Source organism: Rhinoraja longicauda, chromosome 3 (genome assembly GCF_053455715.1).
Source record: "Rhinoraja longicauda isolate Sanriku21f chromosome 3, sRhiLon1.1, whole genome shotgun sequence".
In the NCBI taxonomy this organism is placed as follows: Eukaryota; Metazoa; Chordata; class Chondrichthyes; order Rajiformes; family Arhynchobatidae; genus Rhinoraja; species Rhinoraja longicauda.
This window is the reverse complement of record NC_135955.1, coordinates 30,408,297-30,420,698: the sequence shown is the minus strand read 5'-3', so window position 1 is coordinate 30,420,698 and position 12,402 is coordinate 30,408,297.

The window sequence follows — 12,402 nt, the reverse complement described above, 5'->3', positions numbered from 1 at the left end:
CCACAAGGGCCACATCTAACTCCCTCTTAAATATAGCCAATGAACTGGCCTCAACTACCTTCTGTGGCAGAGAATGCCACAGACTCACCACTCTCTGTGTGAAGAAATGTTTTCACATCTCGGTCCTAAAAGACTTCCCCCTTATCCTTAAGCTGTGACCCCTGGTTCTGGACTTCCCCAACATCGGGAACAATCTTCCCGCATTCCCATTCCCTTAATATCCCCAAATCTACCCATCTTTGTCTTTAATAGAGTCAGCCACTGATCCTTCAAACAAAGAATTTGAAAGGCTCACCAACCTCTGGCCTTTCTTCTCCTCACTGTCCTGAATAGCCAACCACTCACTTTGACACTGCAACCCCTGGTTCTGGGTACCTTAGCAAGAAGAAATAGCATGTCCACTCAATCTGTCATGCTCCAAAATAATTTTGTATGTTTCCAAATTTGATCGATATGATGAGTTTGTGATGCACTCCCTTTATTGTAAATATATCTTATCTTAGGTAGGGAGACATGATCTGTACGCAATATTCCAAGTGTGGGTTTGGTACAATGTCATTATTCTCATCGTGAAAACCTCTTGCATTATGCGGCAGCACAATGTTTGCCTTCCTAATTGCCTACTACATTTGCACATTATTTTTTATTGGTTGATGTACAGCTCCATCTGATCACCAATATCTCTCATTCTCTTACTAAAGGAAAATACTATTTTCCATTTTATCCACCATAATGGACAACCTTATATTTTTCCACATTGTCTCCTATCTGCCATGTCCTTAACCATTCACTCAGCCTGTCTCTATTCCCGTGAAGTCACTGTGCATCTTCTTTATGCTACCACCTTTCCAACATTAGAAATATTAGAAAACATGGAGAATTACACTCAATCTCCATATCTAAATAATAGTTGACTATGAACAGCTAGCCACAACACTGATCCCTGCTGCAACTCACTGGCTATAACCTCCCGACCCCAAAAAGATTAATTTACCCCTAATTTCTGTTTCCTGTCCAATAACCAATTTTCACAATAACCAATCCACACCAGTTCATTACCCTGAATCATTTACCCTGAATAAATTTTGCCTAGCATTTTATTAAAGTTCTTATGGAAGTCCATCTACATCACATCCACTGGCTCAACCTTTCCTGTTCTGCCAGATACAATCTCAGAAAGCTTGAAATGATTTCATAGAGCAAATACAGAATTGAAACAGGCCCCTCAGTTCAACTCATCTATGCTGTCCAAGATGCCCCATCTAAGCCATCCCATTCACCCTAGTTGGGACCATATCACCCTAAACCTTTCCTATCCATGTACCTGCCCAAGTGTCTTTTAAATGCTGTTGTGGTACCTGCCTCAACTATCTCCTCTGGCAGCTCATCCCTTATATCCATCACCCTCAGAAGATGCCCGACATGTTCCTATTAAATGTTTCCCCTCTCACCTTAAACCAATGTTTCCTTACCTTAATACAAATCTCTGATCACCTTATCAATTCCCCTTGTGATTATACTTCTTTTAGATTCTTTTAGATTACCCCTCAGCCTTCTGTGCACCAAGGAATAAAGGCCTGGCCTACCCAACTCCCTGTAGCTCAAACCCTCCAGTCCTGGCAACATCCTCATAAATCTTCCCTGCACTTTTTCCAGTTTAATGACATCCTTCCAACAGCAGGGCGACCAAAATTGAACACAATACTCCAAATGCAGCCTCACCAATGTCTTGTACAGCTGTAACATATTATGGCGAGTCTGGAAACTTGTTCTTTGTTGAAGAAGTTTATTGCGACAGCAATATTCGATTACAAAGTTTTCTTAACAAGATAACAGACAACCATTAAAACTAACTGTCCTCTTCGAAGACGTCTCCCAACTAACTCTTTCCGGGCGCCAAAAGCGCACATGACAACGCTGTCCAATCAGCGATGTCGCTTTCTGGACCAATCCCTACGGTCGCGCCCACACGTGACCTTGCTGGCCAATCTGAGGGTACGACGACTAGGACCACTCTCTATGGTCGCTACATGACCCCCCCCAGAACCCGAGGTACGGAACCTAGCAGGGAGCCGGATTTCGCGACCAGAACGAGTAAGGAGAGGGGCAGCCTGAACCACAGGAGCAGGGGATTCCGGACATGGTGGAACTGCCGGAGCGGAGGGTCCTGGACTGATCGGAACTGCCGGAGGCCGGCCTCTCCTAGGTGGTTGGCCGACCAGGACTGGGCGGTCCGGATCCAAGTGCGCAGGTTTAAGCCTGGACACCGAGACGAGCTCACCCCTGCCGCCCACGTCTAAGGTGAAGGTGACCGTCCCCTTACGCAAAACCCGGAATGGCCCTTCATAGACCCTCTGCAACGGGGCACGATGGGCATCCTTACGCAAAAATACAAACTCACAGTCCTTCAGGGCAGGCGGTTCGTGTAGCATGGGACACCCATGACGTGAAGTCGGAACTGGGGCCAGGGAACCCACACGTGCCCGGAGCGATGCTAAGACTGATGGGACTGGAGGCAACTGGCCGGAGGGGTCCGGAAGCAAATCCCCGGGTACTCTAAGTGGCGAGCCATATACTAGCTCTGCGGACGAAGCACCGAGATCCTGCTTAGGAGCAGTCCGGATGCCCAGAAGGACCCAGGGGAGTTGGTCTACCCAGTCCGGGCCTTCTAGCCTCGCACTGAGGGCCGCCTTGAGTTGACGATGGAACCTCTCCACAAGCCCATTAGTCTGGGGGTGGTATGCTGTAGTGTGTTGTAACCGGGAACCGTACAGCTCTGCTAGCGTGGCCCAGAGGGACGAAGTGAACTGCGGCCCCCTGTCGGTGGTAATAACCGCCGGAACCCCGAAATGTGCTACCCAATGGAGGGCCAAAGTCCTGGCACAAGAGGCAGCAGAGGTATCGGACAATGGGAAAGCCTCTGGCCACCGGGTGAACCGATCCACCACCGTGAGGAGATGGGTGTAGCCCCGGGAGGAAGGCAAGGGCCTGACTAAATCCACGTGAATGTGGAAAAAACAGACCGCTGGGACCTCAAACTCCTGTACGGGGGGGGCTGGACATGGCGCTGGACTTTAGCGGTCTGGCAGGGAACGCAGGAACGGGCCCAAACAGCTACCTGTTTACGCAGGCCATGCCAGACAAACCGAGCGGCTACTAAAGCAGAGGTGGAGCGGATGGACGGGTGCGCCAGCCCGTGAATGGCATCGAAAACCCGGCGCTGAAGGGAGGGCGGCACTACCGGCCTGGGACGGGGAAGGGAAACATCACACCAGAGTTTTGTGCCTTCCGACCCGCAGGCTACCTGAGCCAACTTCAACCCCGAAGTGGTGGACTGGTATGCCGAGGCGGTATCCGCCAGAAGCTGTGCCTCCGCAAGCTCCTGGGGATCCACCTCGCAGTCCACCGCCGAAATGGGGGAAAAAGCAGGCCGAGACAGGGCGTCAGCAACGGCATTAAGCTTACCCGCGACATGACGGACATCGGTGGTAAATTCGGAGATGGCAGTCAGGTGCCGCTGCTGGCGGGCCGACCATGGGTCGGACAATTTGGAAAATGCAAAAGTTAATGGTTTATGGTCCGTAAAGGCCACAAATGGGCAGCCTTCAAGGAAATACCTGAAATGACGAACAGCTAAATAGAGGGCCAGAAGCTCTCGGTCAAATGCGCTATACTTCAGCTCAGCCGAACTCAGTTGCCGGCTGAAAAACGCCAAGGGCTGCCAAAGGCCACCGACCTGCTGCTCCAAAACCCCACCCACCGCCACGTCAGACGCATCAACCGTCAGGGCCGTGGGGGCGGAGGGGCTCGGGTGGACCAACATGGTGGCGTCTGCGAAAGCTGCCTTAGCTGCTGCAAAAGCGGACTCTGCGGCCGGGGACCATATCAACTCTACCGGTTTACCCGCAAGGCACTGGAAGAGCGGGCGCATGACCCGCGCAGCTGCCGGGACGAACCTATGGTAGAAGTTAACCATACCTACGAACTCCTGCAGCCCTTTCACTGTGGTGGGCCTGGGAAATGCCCGGATAGCCTCCACCTTCTCGGGCAAAGGGGTGGCGCCGGCAGGGGTGATTCTGTGCCCTAAAAAATCGAGAGAAGGGAGGCCGAATTGACACTTGGAGGGTTGGATAATGAGCCCGTGGTCTTGGAGCCGCTGGAATACAGTCCGCAAGTGGACCTGGTGTTCCTGCACTGAGGGGCTGGCGACCAGGATGTCATCTAAATAAATAAACACAAAGGGTAAACCCCGACCCACACGGTCCATCAGTCGCTGGAAAGCCTGTGCCGAGTTCTTTAAACCGAAAGGCATGCGCAACCATTCGAACAACCCGAACGGAGTGATCGTGGCAGTTTTTGGTATGTCCTTCGGCCGCACAGGAATCTGGTGGTATCCTCGTACCAAGTCGATCTTGGAGAACACCACCGCACCTTCCAGCCCAGACGAGAAGTCCTGCAGGTGCGGTATGGGGTAGCGATCAGCCGTGGTGACAGCATTGAGACGCCGATAATCGCCACATGGTCTCCACCCCCCAGATGCCTTGCAGACCATATGCAACGGCGAGGCCCACGGGCTGTCAGACTGACGGACAATGCCCATTTCCTCCATCTTCCTAAATTCCGCCTGCGCCACCACCAGTTTGTCGGGCGGTAGCCTCCGGGCCCGAGCGAAAACGGGAGGGCCCTCGGTGCGGATGTGGTGGACCACGCCGTGCTTGGCCGAAGGGGTGTCAAAACGCTGGATGAGCAGCTCTGGAAACTCTGCCAGGACCTTAGCATACGAGTCAGGGGCCGCGACGACGGCCTGGACAGTAGGGCTGGGCAGGGAGGCGATTGTCGGAGCGACGGGCTCATCGCTGGCGGAGGGTCGGAGGTCGTTACCGCGGACATCGGGGACCAGTGATAAGGCCCAGAGAAAATCTGCGCCTAGGATCGCTTGGCTGACGTCTGCTATAATGAATGGCCATTCGTACGTGCGGAGGCCTAAAACAAGGGACATCTTCCGCGTACCAAACGTGCGGATGGGGCTGCCATTAACCGCGATGAGGGTAGGACCTGTCTTACCCGATCTGGTCTCAAGGTTGGTCGGCGGCACTATACTGACAATGGCTCCCGTGTCCACCAAAAATTCTGTGTCCGTGAATCGGTCTCGGACGTAGAGGCGTCGGTTCTGGCCAATCACAACTGCCCCTATGTACGATCGGCCGAGGCATTTCCCGCGAAAGTACAAGGTGAGCGGCAGTTGCGGGATTCTCCACCCCATCGTAGATGGTAATAGCACCAGCCGCGCTTGTGCGGATCCTTTTGGCGGGCTTTTGGAGAAATGGCGGGAGACGCGGCGCCATCTTGATGTCGCTGTGGCGTGGTCACTGATGTCGAGACCTTGTTGATCGAACCGCTTCCTTTCGATTTGGACGCCATGAGCGCATCAGCTTTTTCTGCATATGCCTCGGGGTTCTTAAAAGAACAATCCGTGAGCATAAGTCTGACATCTTCGGGAAGCTTCTCTCGGAATGCCTGCTCGAACATGAGGCAATCCGTATGTTCACCTGCTAGCATTAGCATCTCAGCCATGAGAACGGACGGCAGCCGATCTCCGAGATCCGGTAGGTGCAGAAGTTTTTTAGCTCGGTCATGCCTATGGAACCCGAAGGTTCGTAGTAACAGTGCCTTCATGGCCTCGTACTTGTCTTCCGCGGGAGGGTTGACGATGAACCGCATCACGCGTGTGGTCGTCTCCGGCGATAGAGCGCTGACGAGGTAGTAGTATTTCGTCGCATCTGCCGAGATGTTTCTTAAATGAAACTGGGCTTCGGTGTGGACAAACCAAGATTGTGGTTGATGTGTCCAAAACGACGGAAGGTGAACGCTGACCGCGCTTAGCTCCGGTGTGCCAGGCGCAGCAGTCAACAATGGGGCGTCGTGTTCATTCATGGTCGGTGATCGCCCAGATCACGTCGGGGTCACCAATATGGCGAGTCTGGAAACTTGTTCTTTGTTGAAGAAGTTTATTGCGACAGCAATATTCGATTACAAAGTTTTCTTAACAAGATAACAGACAACCATTAAAACTAACTGTCCTCTTCGAAGACGTCTCCCAACTAACTCTTTTCGGGCGCCAAAAGCGCACATGACAACGCTGTCCAATCAGCGATGTCGCTCTCTGGACCAATCCCTACGGTCGCGCCCACACGTGACCTTGCTGGCCAATCTGAGGGTTCGACGACTAGGACCACTCTCTATGGTCGCTACAATATCATCAAAACATGACTTTCCTTTCAGATGTCTGTGTTGATTCTGCCTAATCTTGTTATTATTTTTCAAGTGACCTCTTATCATTTCCTTAATAATGGATTCTAGCACTTTTCTTTGTACTGGTTCACGTAGCTCTTTGTTTCCTCTCACTTATTTTCGAATCTTTTGAATTTTGGAAGATAACAAACAATGCATTTACTATTACCATGGAACTTCTTTCTCAACATTGTGTCTCATCTCACTTGATAAACTTGATAAAATTGATAAAGTTGATAAATCCCCGGGGCCTGATGGTCTGCATCTCAGGGTACTTAAGGAAGTGGCTCTAGAAATCGTGGACGCATTGGTGATCATTTTCCAATGTTCTATAGATTCAGGATCAGTTCCTGTGGATTGGAGGGTAACTAATGTTATCCCACTTTTTAAGAAAGGAGGAAGAGAGAAAACAGGAAATTATAGACCAGTTAGCCCGACATCGGTGGTGGGGAAGAGGCTGGAGTCAATTATAAAAGAAGAAATTGCGGAACATTTGGATAGCAGTAACAGGATCGTTCCGAGTCAGCAAGGATTTATGAAGGGGAAATCATGCTTGACTAATCTTTTGGAATTTTTTGAGGATGTAACTAGGAAAATGGACAAGGGAGAGCCGGTGGATGTTGTGTACCTGGACTTTCAGAAAGCCTTCGATAAGGTCCTACATAGGAGATTAGTGGGCAAAATTAGAGTACATGGTATTGGGGGTAGGGTACTGACATGGATAGAAAATTGGTTGGTGGACAGGAAACAAAGAGTAGGGATAAATGGGTCCCTTTCAGAATGGCAGGCAGTGACTAGTGGGGTACCGCAAGGCTCGGTGCTGGGACGGCAGCTATTTACAATATACATTAATGACTTAGATGAAGGGATTAAAAGTAACATTAGCAAATTTGCAGATGACACAAAGCTGGGTGGCACTGTGAGGAGGATGCTATGAGGATGCAGGGTGACTTGGACAGGTTGTGTGAGTGGGCAGATGCATGGCAGATGCAGTTTAATGTGGAGTGCAGTGTAGGTTCACGAGGTTAACTCCCGGAATGGCGGGACTGTCGTATGTTGAAAGACTGGGGCGACTGGGCTTGTATACTCTGGAATTTAGAAGGATGAGAGGGGAACATATTAAAACATATAAGATTATTAAGGGATTGGACACGCTAGAGGCAGGAAACATGTTCCCGATGTTGGGGGTGTCCCAAACCAGGGGTCACAGTTTAAGAATAAGGGGTAGGCCTTGTAGAACGGCGATGAGGAAAAACTGTTTCACTCAGAGAGTTGTGAAGCTGTGGAACACTCTGCCTCAGAAGGCAGTGGAGGCCAATTCCCTGGGTGCTTTCAAGAGAGAGTTAGGTAGAGCTCTTAATGATAGTGGAATCAAGGGATATGGGGAGAAGGCAGAAATGGGGTACTGATTGTGGATGATCAGCCATGATCACGGTGAATGGTGGTGCTGGCTCGAAAGGCCGAATGGCCTAATCCTGCACCTATTGTCTATTGTCTACTAGAAGGACAGGGCAATGGAAACAAGGGAAAAACCATCAGTTATAAGTTGGTCACCAAGTCATACACATCCCAACTTGAATATATGTCATTGTTTCCTCATTGTTACTGGGGCAATTTGCTAGTACTCTCTCCTGAACAATATTGCAGGAGTACCTTCATCACGTAGACAGATTCATGAATATGGCTTGTAAGGTTTTTTCCTGGATGCCAGCATCCCAGCACCCCCTGATGGGCAGCTCCATTCCGTAATCAAAAGGTTGTGTTCAAGCTGTACTCTGAAGTTCTCAGCAGAAAACCCCAAGGTGGTATGTCAATGCAATACTGAAAAAAGCACTGTGTCATATGGATATGGATATGAACAATCATTGTTTGGATGATTCCTTAAACCGTGACTCTAATTGCTCTCCAGTTGAAAGACTCTATAACAAAGTAAACCAAAGGCTTTTAATTCCTGCATTTCTGGCCACCAATGATCCCTCGACATCTCAAAAGCTGATTCTCTGTCAAAAGCTTTTTCCTGTTGGCTGTGTGCAAATTGACTGCTCTGTACTCAGCAGCGACACAGCACATTAAAAATACTGCATTGGCTGTGGAGAACATAGGGATATCCCCCAAAAGGTGTGAAAATTGCTGCATAAATGCAAGTCTTTCTTTCTCAAGGAGAACAAATAATGGGCAACAATTTTGCTGGTCATGCTAACAATGTCCACACCCCAGGAATTACTTTTTCCTGATTTTTCCTGAATGAATTTAGACTTTAGACTTTAGTGATTCAGCCCGGAAACAGGTCCTTCGGCCCACCGAGTCTACACCGACCAATGATCATTACATTAGACTTTAGACTTTTGAGATAAAGCACGGAAACAGGCTCTTCGGCCCACCGAGTCCAAACCGATCAGCGATGTACGTCTTTGGAATGTTGGAGGAAACCAGAACACCCGGAGAAAACCCACGCAGTCACAGGAAGAACGTACAAATTCTGTACAGACTTTTTTTTCATCTTCTTTTTCATAGAACTGCATTGTTCTTTGCACCCGTAGTCAGGATCAAACCCAGGTCTCTGGCGCTGTAAGATAGCAACTCTACCACTGCACCACTTTTCTGTTGATGCAATTAATTCCATCAACACCCATTTTTATTTAATAAATGGTTTATGTTTTCAGCATAAGTTCAATGCAAGGAATGCAAGACGGTGCTGGCTCGAAGGGCCAAATGGCCTCCTCCTGCACCTATTTTCTATTTTCTAAGACTCAAGTGACTATAACAAATAATATAGCAAATTTTATGCGGACCTGAAATCTTTTATGATTGCTGCTGTTTATTTAATAGATATTTATCAATTAAAATACAACTTAATAACAGTATTAATATGAAATATTGAAATTGTACTTTTCCTGATTAATTGAATTCATTTGGATAAATGATACAGTTTGCTGCTTTGTAGCTTGTTTAAACTGGGCTTGTTCATATAGTGTAATGAATCAAAGCCTAGGAATGAAAATGAATGTGATGCCACCCACAGGCATACTTGGAAAAGGACTCAAAGCATATTCACATGCATCCCTATGTGGGTGTTATGCATCTTCTATTGTCTCTGGCATAGTTTTAAATATGGGAGCAACGTTTACACTTGGGTTAAATCTAGAAATTGTTCCCAAAACAGCTGGATATTGCACTAGTCAGATTACTGTTCATGTTTCTTTATACACTCACAAAAAATATACATACACTGCATGGTGTGTAAGTTGATAATACTTGCACCTGTGAGCCAAAAGGATCTTGGTTAAAATTCCACTTCTCAATTGGAGCACAAAAACTGATAGACCAAAATAACACTCCTTGGCTCCATCTACGAAGTTCGCCTTTGGAGAAAGTGCTTTGAAGAAACATTTCTTTAATAAGAAACAGTGCACTTTGCAGTGGTTGATTATGCTTGCTCCTCGGAACCAAAAGGTTCTTGTTTCAAATTCCATTCCACAGACAATGGCACAAAAGCCTTAGCTGAGGCATTGCAAACAACACTCTATGAAATAAGAGGTTAAGCCACGGATCTATCTGTTCTCTCAAATGGATCGACAAGATTCTGAAGGACCATATTGGAGAAGGGTACAGAAAATATTTGGCCAATAGTCATTGAAACAGCATATTAATTGATCTACCATTTGGCTGTTTGTGAAATTTGTTTAGCTTAGTTTAGTTTAGAAGTATAGTGTGGAAACAGGCCCTTCGGCCCACCGAGTCCGAACTGACCAGCGATCACCCCATACACTATCCTACACACTGGGGACAATTTACAATGTAACTAAAGCCAATTAACCTGCAAACCTGTAGGTCTTTAGAGTGTGGGAGAAAACCAGAGCACCCAGAGAAAACTCACATGGTCACAGGGAGAACAAACTCCATACAGACAGCACCTATAGTCAGGATCGAACCCAGGTCTCTAATGCCATAAGGCAGCAAATCTACCGCTGCACCACTCTGCCGCCCTAATTTATTGCATGGAAATTGACGGAATATCCTCATTCCATTATTTATGCTTAGATTCAACCAGTTCTGTACAGTTCTTTGTATATGATTAAAAACATCAAACCCTTCACGGTAAAATATATACTTTGTATGACACTGGTACCTGCTTGCTGATACAGATATGACCTGTGGCTTAAACCATGACTTTCAGGTCTTTTATGTTGCTGCTCGCTTGATGTGCTCAAATTAGCTGCCACACAGAGCAGCAACCATCATTCAATAGTACTAATTAGTTATAAGAAATGCTTGCTTGATATTCAGAGGCCATGGAAAGCATAATGTAAATGTAGGTTTATTCTTCCTGTAGCAAAAAAAAAAAATTGCTGGAATAACTAGTGGGTTGGCCAGCATCTCTGAGGGGCAAAAGGATTGTTGACCGTTTATTAGGACTGCAGACTTTAGGGAATTTTGGATTTCTCTACATGTGTCCTGTGGCTGCCAACATCAATTTCACCCCACAGAAATGTTCCCAAGTTAGGGAAAACATGAGTGGAAGCTCATCCCCCATCCCCAACATGTTGGTTACTCTTGAACACTATCAAGGCTATTAGTTCTCCACTAAAGCTGCAAATATTTAAAATTAAGATGTTAAAATCTTCTCACATGTCCAGTGGGATCAGCCAGGGATTTTCACATAACACTAGTTACAGATGTATTGCAGCTGGTGCAAATGCAGAAATGCTGTCAGATTTTGCCTTGAGGTCAAATCATACCACATGTCAAAATTTGATTTGGATAACCTTATAATAGCATTGCATTGCATTTGCCTTGATATCTTAAAATCAAATGAAGAGGTATTATTTTGTGCAATGATAAAATTCCACCTGAAAAAAGGAAAAACCCATCTTCTCACACAGAATGATTTATGCGAAGAAATTTAGAAAGATTATGCTTTAGGTCAGTGGTAATAACATACTTTTGAAAAAATAATGTCTAATAAAAATAAATGAAGGATATGAAATTTGATTGATGAAGTCTGAAGATTAAACGCTATTTCAATTAAGAGTATTGAGCATATAGGACCAGCAAATTCCGAAAAGAGGTCGAATGTGGGTATACACCCATCATATTCTAAAATGTTTTAAAGTAATACCCTGAAAACAGATTGAAAACAAATTATTTGTCATGAAATGGAGATAAACAACAATCATGAGAGGTGACCAACATTTTCAAAAATGTCTGTGTATTTGCAATCAAATAAAGTTCTGCCCTTTGAGAATGAAGTAAGCTAAGAGAATGAGTTTCATCACTGGGAATTTCCTGGAGTGATTAAATCAAGGAACTAATTAGGGACAGATTATTTTAAATTTTGCACGTCAGCCAGTGTCTGGGGAGAGAAAAATGAAGTTAATGTTTCACATCAATAAGTTTTCATTAGAGCGGGTAAAGGGTGTCAATAAAAGGGCCTCATGTGGTAGATACAGTGCATTCAGAAAGTATTCAGACCCCCTCACTTTTTCCACATTTTGTTACGTTACACCCTTATTTTAAAATGGATTAAATTCTTTTTTTTTTAAACATCAATCTACACGCAATACCACAGAATGAAGAAGCGAAAACAGGTGTTTAGAAATTTTTGCAAAGTAATTATAAAGAAATAACTGAAATATCACATTTACTTAAGTATTCAGACCCTTTGCTATTTTTGACACACAGAATTGAGCTTTGGTTCATCCTGTTTCCATTGATCATCCTTGAGATGGTTCTCCAACTTGATTGGAGTCCACCAGTGGTAAATTAAATTGATTGGACATGATTTGGAAAGGCACACACAGTTGGCAGTGCATGTCAGAGCAAAAACCAAGCCATGAAGATAAAGGAATTGTCCGTAGACCTCCGAGACAGGATTGTGTCGAGACACAGATCTGGGGAAGGGTATAAAACAATTTCTGCAGCATTGCAGGACCCGAAGAGCATAGTGGCCTCCGTCATTCTTAAATGGAAGAACTTTGGAACCACCAGGACTCTTCATAGAGTTAGCCACCCGGCCAAACTGAGCAATCGGGAAGAAAGGCCTTGGTGATGGAGGTGACCAAGAACCCGATGGTCACTCTGACAGAGCTCCAGAGTTCCTCTGTGAAGATG